This window comes from Schistocerca gregaria, chromosome 7 (genome assembly GCF_023897955.1).
Source record: "Schistocerca gregaria isolate iqSchGreg1 chromosome 7, iqSchGreg1.2, whole genome shotgun sequence".
In the NCBI taxonomy this organism is placed as follows: domain Eukaryota; kingdom Metazoa; phylum Arthropoda; class Insecta; order Orthoptera; family Acrididae; genus Schistocerca; species Schistocerca gregaria.
The window spans coordinates 45,262,628-45,275,359 of NC_064926.1; the positions used below are offsets into that span (position 1 = coordinate 45,262,628).

At 39.4% G+C, this 12,732-nt stretch overlaps 1 protein-coding gene across 1 annotated transcript in view; it reads left to right on the plus strand.

The window, feature by feature from the left end:
- LOC126281797 (modular serine protease-like) overlaps positions 1-12,732 on the plus strand; it is a 183,774-nt gene that overhangs the window by 58,496 nt on the left and 112,546 nt on the right. The window lies entirely within an intron of this gene.

Sequence of the window (12,732 nt, forward strand, 5' to 3'; positions counted from 1 at the left end):
AAAGCAATGATGCTGTAAATATGACTTTAGAAGTTTTCCAGAGGTTTTGGCCTCAGTACGAGCTTTTAGGTTTTTGGGAAGTTTGTTATAAAGTTTAATTCCCATATGGAAAGTAACTTTTTGGCACACAGATGTGTTAATTTGGCTTACATGTAATTTTTTTCTAGTAAAAGGTGATTCATTATTTGTAGCCAATGATTTTTGATGATTTTTCTGTATGTCTTTTCAGGGTAAAGGCAATGTTGAAATAATGGTACAGTTTATCAACAAACATTTTTATTTTCTATTCAGTGTCATCCTCAAGATATTTCCCCAAGTCTCATGCTTTAGCCGGTGCTTACTTCATGTTAAACTGTTGGTATCTGCAATAGAGGACCTTAGTATGGTGCATGACCTCCCTTAACTTTTAGAGTGGCTTGGAATGTGCTGGGAACACTTTCAGTGAGATGTCTGAATATCTGTGTAAGAATGGCAGCCCATTCTTCAATAGCTGCAACCAGAAATAATAATGATATTGGACACTGGGATCTGGAGAGAAGTTGACATTGTAACTCATCCCAGAGATGTTCCATTGGATTCAGGTTGGGACTCAAGACAAGCTAGTCTGTTTCAGGAAAGTTATTGCCAACAAACCATTGCCTCACAGATGGTGATATATGAAGGGTGCACTGCTATGCTGATACAATCAATCACTGTCTCCAAATTTTTTACAACCTCTATCAGTATGTGATGTTTGGCTTTAGCTGTGCTTTTTCCTTCACTTTTCCCCTCTTCACAGTCTCATCACCAGCAGTCAACTTGGGCAGCTTTAGAATGATTGGATTGTCCCAAATGGCTTTGTTGCTCAGGTGACATCTAATGAGAAGTCCACATTCAAAGTCACCTAGCTCTCCTGGCCAACCCAGCCTGCAGTTATTGCTTCTCTACTGACAATGTAACACTCACCCCCCCCCCCCCCCCCCCCCCAATCCCCCTGTTACACCTATTTATTTATCCTTTTGAGTCCATCTCTTGAGACATTCATTGGTCATTTCCACTGCACATAGGGATGCTCAGACACTTCTAATGAGATAGTATATCCACAGCATCCTTTCACATTGTCATGTCATATAATAATAGGGCCTTCATTGACCTTATCCATGCTACACTCGTTTGCTAGTTCCAAAGAAAAGTCTTCATTGTGGCAATACAGCTCATATGAAGCCCCTGAACTTTGTAGGGTATCTGTAGGTTCCAAGTGAACACTTGCACTGAAGTACGAAAATGGTGGCGACAGAGTGATTGGTTGTGACTTTGAAGCATGCAGTCTTAGCCCAGGAACACAAGTATCTTTTGACACCTAGTTGGAATTTTTCTGTGGGAAAGTGACAGTAGTGAAACAGTACTAAACATTTGCAAACCAAGATTCAAAACAGTTCCAACAAATCTCTGATTGCATCTAAATATCATTTTGAAATATTCAGTCTCATCTTCCTTGATGACCATAGGATAGCAAAGGGTGTCCTTGTTTTGTTTAGCCAATGTTAATCATTTTCTTCTGTCAGGAGTATTGCCATCTTCCTGAAAGTGGCAGATTTCCACTATCTGCACTCACCCAGTACAGCATGCATTTCCAGTATAAAAGACTTAATGGAGGTTTGTGAGAGCAGTTAGAGACCAAAGGACACAATCTGTCTGGTTCATCCACTAAGTTTTCTCTGACCTGAGGTATTATGCCAACAGCTACACTACTTATGACACAATTGCTTTAATGTTTAAGAAACTAAATTTTAAGTCATTCTTCCTTTTTATTTGTGTTACTGGTTCCATTCCAGTTACTTTGTTTCACCAATCAGTAAATGAATAATCCTCTTCTATCTCAACTATTCTTTTTCATCAATTATAATGAAAGAGTCTTTTCTTCACATACAGTGAGCTAGGTTGTATGTGATATTTTTCATTACATCATCATTTATGAGAAAAGTATTCAAGCAAACACAAGTGTTTGTAGATGAGAAGCAAGATGGAGAGGAAAGAAAAGCAGAGAAGCAAGTACCCACTGACAAACGTGCTCGAGCTCAACTACAGAGAAGAATACAAGAAAATGATAAAAAGTTACCAATACCGCAGAAGAAAGGGGAATGCTGAAAATCTCAGAAGAGTCAGAGAAAATAAGGGGAAGAAGAGAGAGATTTTGAGGAAAAGAAGAAATCCCAATCAGTAAAGGGTCTGGTGGTTGGATCAGTAATATTCAAGGCTAACAACCTAGTGTTATTTTGAGAATTCAAGAATGACCTTAGATTTCCTACTCTCTACAATTTACAATTTCAAATCACAAAATGGGAAGTTTACACAATGGATGCACTACCCCAGGCTGTGATTCTGGTGAGGAATCCACAATTACATCTTGTAATGCATTGGGACCTATGGATCTGGGCTTTCCCAACATTTGAGGTGATGAAGAGATGGACTATAGTGAAAAGTCTTCTAAGTAAAAGTTCAAAAAGAAGTACTGCTTTGGAACATTAAACGTAATATTTCTACAGAAGAACCATGTACAAATCTTAGCAGTGCAAGAAATGAGATTCTTAGATGAGAATGTAGTTGAACACAACATTATAAAATTTGTAATGGGAAACCCGCAGTAAGAATAATGGAAAACATGCCAATGTTTGGAACAGAATTTTATGTAAGAAAAAAAATAGTAGATAGTATGAGAATGTACATCAGAATTAAGCTCATTCAGTACCTCACAGAGGAAAGAGAAATGACTTCTAAATCCAAACTGTACTTTTTATAGCAAATCGTGTGATATAAAGTAATCAATTATCCTTACATACACAGCCTTTCCAATAACTTTTGCAAACACTGATGCCATAGAAATGGGTCTAAAATTATCTACATTATCCCTTTTTATAAAGCAGCTTCTACTGCTGAGTGCTTCAATTGCTCAGGAAACTGACCATTCCGAAAGGAAAAATTACAGATATGGCTAAATTCAAGGCTAACTTGTGCAGCACAGTACACTAATATTCTGCTAGAGACTCTATCATAACCATGAGAGTCCTTAGTCTTCAGTGATTTAATTATGACTCAATCTCCCTCTTACCTGTATCACAGAGGAGTATTTCAGACATCAATCTCAAAAAGGTATATGCCAAGAAAGTTATATGATTTTCTGTAGAAACTAAATTTTTATTTAATTCACCAGCAATGCTCAGAAAATGATTGTAAAATACTGTACATATACTTGATTTATCAGTTACAGAAATATTTTTACTGTGTACTGACTTTATATCGTTGATCTTGTGCTGCTGACCAGACACGTCCTTCACAACTTACCATATGGTTTTAATTTTATCCTGTGAATTAACTATTCTGTTTGCGAACCACATACTCTTTACCTTCCTAATAACATTTTTAAGCACCTTACAATACTGTTTGTAATGGGCTACTGTACCTTGATTGTGACTACTTCTAACATTTTGATATTATTCCCACTTTGTTCTACAAGATATCCTTATCCCACTAGTTATCCTATTACTGCTAATACCCCATTTAGAACATTCTAATGGAAAGCAACTCTCAAAGCACATGAGAAATGTGTTAATGAAAGCATTCTATTTATCATCTATGATTTCGGCACTATAAACACCCTGCCACTCTTGTTCCTTGACCTTCTGCTCAATACTTTCACTGTTTCTGTAATGAGAAAAACTTCAAGCTTTTTACATACATAATTTATATAAAATGAATGTTCAAGTGAAGGTAAGATAAAATACCAGCAAAAAATAACTTAATAATTACAAATAATAATAAAAAATTGATTCCAGTACCCTAATGTATACCATCCCATAACTCAATTACAAAACTCAAACTAACTCATGGATTATGCCATCTTTGAAAACATCTGTCTGTATTATTATTTTTATTAACTTTATTGGCAACACTCTCTTTGAAGGTTGTACAACTTGGTTCTTGCTGCCCACCCAGTACCATTTCATTAATTTTGATTATGATTTTTCACAATTAACCTGCAGTCTCTGTAGCCCTTCTGTGACTCATTTCTGCTGAAAATTCATAGTTGTTAAGAATAATATTATTTTTTTACTATTGTTCTCTGTATGTGTTTTTTGAGTCCAATTGCTTTCAGATATTGTTGAATTTTTCAGATCTATTGTCCTCCTGCCTTCTTTCTAACATTTTTCATCACCAGACATTGTAAAATGCTGTTTCCTTGGATTTATAAGATGATGAAGAAATAGGTGATTCTTTTCTTCATTTGTCAATCTCTCTACAGACAGTTTCACTGGAGATAATTATCCAGTTTTCTTCAACATGGAATTTTACATTTGTGCAAGTTCTGGTGATTATTCTTTCAGTTTTGAGGAGCTGAGCAGTTCCTCTTTCAATAAAGGGTGATTATAATTAAAGTTAAACTTTAAAACCACTGTAGAAATAACACCACTGGTCATAATGTCAAATTGCAATGGAATATTATCAGAGAAGGGGGAAGAGGTATGGCAGAAGAAAAATAAATATTTACAAAATGTAGTGATAGATGGTGCTGTAAGCATCATAAATTAATAGTGTCAACTACAAATGACAAATTAATCATACAGCTATGCCTACGGGGTACGTTTGACATTTAACAAACTGTAATACTCATTGTCCATGGGTGTACATATGTGATACTGTTAGTTACATAAGCCCATCCACCATGGCAAGGTCATATCACATCAGATGGGAAAAATCGGTTTTTAATTGCCCTGAGGCCAAAAACTGCATAAAAAGCGTCAATCACATCAGTTTTTAATTGTCCTGAGACAAAAAACTGTATTAAAAGCATCAATCAAAATCAAATTGGATTATTAATTTCTGTGTAACTGGCTCAAAACATGTTCAATATACTGTCAACCATTTTCTGTAACAAGTTAAAATCAAGAAACAGCATGTTCCAAAACTGATCAAAGTGTTTTCCAGAGTGATGTTCAGAATGTGTTACACAATATATGCCTTCAATGCAACTAAGTTTGCAGTCAGGACATTGAACAGAACATCTTTCAGATAGTCCCACAGCCAGAAGTCACACGAATTAAGATCTGCTGCTGGGGATGGCCAGGCTGTAGGGAAATGGCAGCTAATGATTCTAGCATTTCCAAAATGACACTTCAGCAGTTGCTTAACTGGATCTGCAATGTGTGGAAGTGTGCCATCTTGTATAAAAATGATCCCATCTATACATTCACACAGTTGGAGAGCTGGAATGATGTGGTTGTGCAAAAGACACACATAACATTTACCAGTGACAGTACAGGTAACAGTACCGGAAGCACCTACCTCTTCAAAAAAATATTGCCCTATGATAAATGATGGCATAATCCCTCACCACACAGTAACTTTTTCAGGATGAAGTGATACTGGTTGATGTATGTATGGATTTTCCATTGCCCATATTCAACAACTCTGTGTCTTGACATACCCTGTCACATGGAAGTGGGCTTCTTCTGTCCACAAAATCTTCCATGGCCAATCATTGTCTACTTCCATACAAGCAAGAAATTCTAAAGCAAAGGTCTCTCTTGCTGGGAGTTCAACAGGTAGCGACTCATGCACATGGGTAATTTTGAATGGATAGCAAAGAAGTGTGTTTTGTATTTTGTAGGATTTTACGCGCTGTTCTCATGGGTATGTCCAACATCTGAGCAATTCTGTATGCAGTACATGTTTGCACACCACCAACCATCTCCTCTTGCATTGCTGTGGCCACTGATTTCACTGATGTCGAATCAATTTGTTTCCTCCCTTTACCAGGTTGCACGCCAAAAGAACCTGTCTTTTCAAATTTCTGAATCATTTTCACCAAACTCAAGGCAGTCATCATACCAACACCTTTTTTCAAACCTTTCAGTGTCAGATACTTTGGGAGAGTGATGTGTGCACAGTCTCATTCTTGTAACACAGCTTTACAAGCAGAGCACGATCCTGCATTGAGACTGTCATGGCGAGCGTCACAGATGTGAAAGGAGGAAAAGCCATGTACCCGGCATGTTTATACCAACTTCAATCAGTCATGCACATGACAGGTGTTGTTTTCATTTATGTATTCTGATACATACAGCACCTTCTATTGATCAATTTACATGCAATTTTTTTTCTGTCATACCTTTTCCCCCTTCTCCGATAATATTCCATTGCAATTTGACATTATTCTGACTAGGGGTGTTATTTCCACAGTGTGTTGAAAGTTTAACTTTAATTGTAATTGCCCTGTACATTAACTATGTTGGATATTGATAATTTTTCCTAGACATTTAATCTGTAGAACTTTGTAAATATTTTCAATTGTTTATGAAGACTTCACTAGGTGTGATCTCACTTTTCTTGAATAATACTTATAATTCTGTTTTTTATGTGATTCTTTGGAGGCTGGTGATAGGGGCATGAATGTCTTCCATGCCAAGATCTAAGGGAGCTAAATCACCTAGAGACACCAGACAGTTTGTTCTTATTGAGAGTTTTGCTCCAGCTTTCCTTTTAGTTGTGGTTTCTTTTTTGCTGAATCTTCAAGATGTAATGGAGCACTACATTCAAAACCAATGTGGATTAACCATTACCTTGTCTAAGACCAGTTTTTATTTTGAATGCTTTTGACATTTGTTCCCTGTACAGCTTGGAATTTGTGTTTGTCAAAGTTTGTTCGTTGATTTCTATTACTTTGAAATGAAAACTGTATGATCTGATGATTTTTAAATGTATAGATCTGTGAATGCTATCATGCACTTTTTGAAATCTATCATGAAAATAAAGTGCTAATGGTTTCTCTACTTGAAATGTTTTGTTATTAGTTTGGTCTGGTCAGCTTTTGTGTGGACAAACTCATCCTTAGTATTAACTAAGTTGTGGTTCCAAAGTGTTTTTACTCTTTCTGTAAATTAGATACGAAAAACATTTGTATGTAAAGCCCAAAATGATTATTTCTCTGTAATTATCTGGGCTGGTTTCATCCCCTTTTTAAATAATGAATGGCTTATTCACACGATTCAGTGCTCTGAAAGTTTCTCTGTAATCCACATTTTGACTACCTGTTGGTAGAGATTTATAACTACAGGTTTTCCTGCATTTCCCCAGGTTTCTACACAGATTAAGTCCTCACAGCATGGCTTCTAAATTTTTAGTTGTCTGACTGCTCTGTTGCTTTTCATTTACTAATTTAATTTTTCCTTATTTAGTTCTACCATAACTGAGGCGGTGAAATCATACAGTCTTTCTCTGAAAAGAAGTTTTTAAAAGCCCACAGTAAGCTCTTTTGAAGGTTGTTTTCCAAAAGTGGTTGTGCTGCTGAACTTCATTGTATATCAATATGCATTTTTGAGAGTTTCTGGAAGCTAGCATCGTCCTTTGCATAATCAATGAGTAATTTTAGCAAACTGCAGTCTATGATTTAGTTACTGTATCAGATTTTTCTATCTAACACATTGTGTCACATGTAATTTTCCCTGAAAGAGGAGTGTCCCAATACATCATCTGCGTTTATTGCAAATTAACTCTGTATTTGAGTTTGCTAACAGCTTAATTAAAATTAAAAGATTTTAGGAAACTAGTCATTTTTACCACAGGTTTTGTGTTGCTTTAATAGAAATCTCACTTCATGTATTTGCTTCAATTCTTATAGGGCATTAACACTTTTTTAGCTCAAGAGACTAAACGATAATAAGCGGCTTAATTTAATGTTATTTGTTTACAACCTTGTAGTACACTGCACCATCCAGAATGCAGCCCACTGTGAATGCTATTCTTGAACACAGTATGAGCTGGTTGACATTCGTAAGTAGCTGGAAATCGCCATAACTACAGTCAAATGATTGGCAGCTGCTGGCAATCAGTGTGTAGGAAGAGCTCTCAAGAGCCATTTACCTGTGATACCTGTACCAGAGGTACATCAAGTACTGTTCTCTCCTGTGGATCCTGTCTCCTCTGCAGAAAGTACAGGATCTGTCATTACTTGTTTACTTGGCAGCAAATGATGTGTCAGTGGTAAATCAAGACATCTTGTACAGAGGAGATGGGGACCAAGAAGGACCCAGGGTGTTGTACCCAGTCCCACTAGCCAACAAATTTGATGTGCTGTCTTTCACTGAAACTCAAACTGAGCCAGTGGGGCTCACCTCTTATGTATTTGGGAAACCTTTTTTGACCAGTCTCAGGAGGAAGCAAAAGCAAAAGTGTAAGGAGTCTATAAATTGTTGGCAGTTCAGACTTACAATGAATGATGGGACCCCTTAGGGAAATGACAGCCAGGGTCAGGAAAGGACACCAAGTGTAGTCCTTGTGTATGCCTGGGGGCCTCATTTTACATGGCGATGAGGCTGTACCAGCAGCCATTGAGGAAAGAGGGTGTTGGCAATTGCAGATTGTGGTGCACATTGGAAAAAAATGATGTCTATTATCTATGCTCCAAGATCATTCTTGGGTCATTCTAGTGTCTGGCAGAGAAGGTCGAGAAGATCAGCCTTGCACAAGAAGTTTCAATGAAGTTCACAATTTGCAGCACTCTCTCCAAAACTGATTGTGGCCCTTTGGTTCTGAGTTGAGTGAAAGGGCTGAACCAGAGGCTTCAAAGGCTGTGTTAAAAGCTATGCTGTGACTTGCTGGAATTGCACAATAGGGTTGAGAACTCTAGAGTCCCCCTAAATAGGTCAGGTGCACAATATATATCAGAGGGTGCTACTCAGGTAGCTGACTTTGTGTGGGGTGCGCATAGGTTTTTTTGTTTAGTTTAGGTAATTCTCCATCCAATCCAGATAACAATAACTGTCGGAAAACCAGAAGTATCAGTATAAGATTGAGAGAAATGCTTCCAACACCCGAGAGTATTAAAATCCTAACGGTAAACTGCTGAAGCATTCATAAAAAGATGGCGCAGTTTAAAGTGCTTATTAAAATTACTTAAGCTCATTTAATACTAGGTACAGAAAACTGATTGAAACCTGAAATTGGTAGCAGTGAGATTTTCAGGGAAAATTTAAGTGTATATCAAAAGGATAGGCAAATGGGCATGACTCAGTATCAGGGGTGGGCATAAAATGATAACTGGAACCTTCTATCACCCACCACTCATCTCCTGATGTAATCAAAAACTTTAGAGGGAATATCAGTTCACTTGTGCATAAGTTCCTCAATCATACCGCATTCATTGGTGGAGATTTTAATCCTCCAACAATTAACTGGGAAAATCACAGCTTTGTTAGTGGTGGGTATAATAAGACATCCTGTGAAACTTTACTAAATAACTTCTCTGAAACTACCTAGAACAGATAGTTGGGAACCCCACTCATGATGGAAATATATTGAAACTAATGGTAACAAATAGACTTGACATCTTTGAGGATGTCTACATCGAAACTGGTAACAGTGACCATGATGTGGTTGTGGCAACAATGATTACCACAGTACAAAAGACAAATAAAACAAGAAGAAAGATACATATGTTCGGTAAACTAGATAAAAAATCAGTATTGCCACATCTCAGTGAGAAACTTGAAACCTTCAGCACAGGACATTAGCATGTAGGGGAACTGTGGCTCGCATTTAAAAGAATAGTTCATCATGCAGTGGTTGTATATGTCTCACTAGAACAGTTCATAATGGGAGGGAATCTCCGTGGTATACAGGCATTGCACAGAAACTTATAAAGAAACAGAGATTACTGCGTAATTGGTGTAAAACGAAGTGGAGGACTATAGATACAGAGATGCTGAATGAAACACATTTGGCTGTCAAGAGGGCAATGTGTGATGCCTTCAATGACTACTGTAGCAGAATATTGTCAAGTGATCTTACACAGAACCAAAAGAAATTCTGTTCATCTGTAAAGGCTGTTCATGGCACCAAAGTTAGCGTACAGTCTATGGTGAATGAGAGTGGAGCTGAAATTGAGGTTAGGAAAGCAAAAGCTAAAAAGCTTAAGTTCATTTTAAAATGTTACTTTGCAAAAGAAAACCCAGGAGAATTGCCCCACTTTATTAACCACTGAAAAGATGGATGGAATAAGTATTAGTGTCACTGATGTTGAGAAACAGCTGAGTGTTAAAACTGAACAGAGCTCCAGGGCCTGATGTAATCCCTGCCATATTCTACACTGAATTTGCGGCTGAGTTAGCTCCTCTTCTAACTATAATCTGCTGAAGATCCCTCAAACAAAAAACTGTGCCCAGTTCTTGGAAAAAGGCACAGATCATATGTGGCTATAAGAAGGTTCGTGAAAGTGATCTACAATACTACTGCCCAGTATCCGTTACATCATTTTATTGTAGAATATTAACATATTCTGAGCTCAAACATAATGAGGTATCTTGAACAGTATAACCTCTTCAATATCAAACTGCATAGTTTTTAAAAATAAAAACTAACAAAGAGATAGAGGGGCTGGCCAGTACTTACCTCAGCTCAGTACAGCCAATAGATACTCAAAAAACAACCGAAAATTTACGTTCCTAGCTTCCGGAATAAATGTTCCTTCATCAGGGAGGAGAGAGGGGAAAGAAAGGGAAGAAGAGGAAGTGGATTTAGTTACTCACAACCCAGGTTATGAAGCAACAGGGAAAGGAAAACCGGGAGGGTAGCAAGGATGGAGGCATGGTTGTCAGAGGGAAGCTTCACAAAATGATAAAAACATGGTATCCCATGACTATAACACCAATGAATCCCTGTTGGAATTGGCCATCTCATACAAATACCTGGGTGTTACACTTTGTAGGGACATGAAATGGAATGATCACATAGGTTCAGTTGCATTTAAAGAGGCTAGTAGACTTAAGTTTATTGGTAGAATACTCGGGAAGTGCAATGAATCTACAAAGGAGATTGCTTGCAAATCAGTTGTCTGATTGGTTCTAGAATATTGCTGAAGTGTGTGGGACCTGTGCCAGATAGGACTTACAGGATATATTGAATGTATGCAGAGAAGGGCAGCACAAATGCTCACAGGCATGTTCAATCTGTGGGAGAGTGTTATAGAGATACTGAAGGACCTGAAGTGAGAGATTCTTGAAGATAGACATAAAATATCCCGACAAAATCTATTAACAAAGTTTCAAGAACTTGGTTGAAATGATTACTCTAGGAATATACTACAACCTTTTATGTGTTACTCACATAGGGATCATGAGGATAAGATTAAAATACACTCCTGGAAATTGAAATAAGAACACCGTGAATTCATTGTCCCAGGAAGGGGAAACTTTATTGACACATTCCTGGAGTCAGATACATCACATGATCACACTGACAGAACCACAGGCACATAGACACAGGCAACAGAGTATGCACAATGTCGGCACTAGTACAGTGTATATCCACCTTTCGCAGCAATGCAGGCTGCTATTCTCCCATGGAGACGATCGTAGAGATGCTGTATGTAGTCCTGTGGAACGGCTTGCCATGCCATTTCCACCTGGCGCCTCAATTGGACCAGCATTCGTGCTGGACGTGCAGACCGCATGAGATGACGCTTCATCCAGTCCCAAACATGCTCAATGGGGGACAGATCCGGAGATCTTGCTGGCCAGGGTAGTTGACTTACACCTTCTAGAGCACGTTGGGTGGCACGGGATACATGCGGACGTGGATTGTCCTCTTGGAACAGCAAGTTCCCTTGCCGGTCTAGGAATGGTAGAACGATGGGTTCGATGACAGTTTGGATGTACCGTGCACTATTCAGTGTCCCCTCGACGATCACCAGAAGTGTACGGCCAGTGTAGGAGATCGCTCCCCACACCATGATGCCGGGTGTTGGCCCTGTGTGCCTCGGTCGTATGCAGTCCTGATTGTGGCGCTCACCTGCACAGCGCCAAACACGCATACGACCATCATTGGCACCAAGGCAGAAGCGACTCTCATCGCTGAAGACGACATGTCTCCATTCGTCCCTCCATTCACGCCTGTCGCGACACCACTGGAGGCGGGCTGCATGATGTTGGGGCGTGAGCGGAAGACGGCCTAACAGTGTGTAGGACCGTAGTGCAGCTTCATGGAGACGGTTGTGAATGGTCCTCGCCGATACCCCAGGAGCAACAGTGTCCCTAATTTGCTGGGAAGTGGCGGTGCGGTCCCCTACGGCACTGCGTAGGATCCTACGGTCTTGGTGTGCATCCATGCGTCGCTGCGGTCCGGTCCCAGGTCGACGGGCACGTGCACCTTCCGCCAACCACTGGCGACAACATCGAGGTACTGTGGAGACCTCATGCCCCATGTGTTGAGCAATTCGGCGGTACGTCCACCCGGCCTCCCGCATGCCCACTATACGCCCTCGCTCAAAGTCCGTCAACTGCACATACGGTTCACGTCCACGCTGTCACGGCATGCTACCAGTGTTAAAGACTGCGATTGAGCTCCGTATGCCATGGAAAACTGGCTGACACTGACGGCGGCGGTGCACAAATGCTGCGCAGCTAGCGCCATTCGACGGCCAACACCGCGGTTCCTGGTGTGTCCGCTGTGCCGTGCGTGTGATCATTGCTTGTACAGCCCTCTCGCAGTGTCCAGAGCAAGTATGGTGGGTCTGACACACCGGTGTCAATGTGTTCTGTTTTCCATTTCCAGGAGTGTATATACTGCACACACAGAGGCATTCAAACAATCATTCTTCCTGCACACCATATGTGACTGGAACATGAAGAGATCATAATAACAGGTACAATGAAATGTACCCTACGCATTCATCTCATCGAGGTTTGCAGGATACAGATGTAG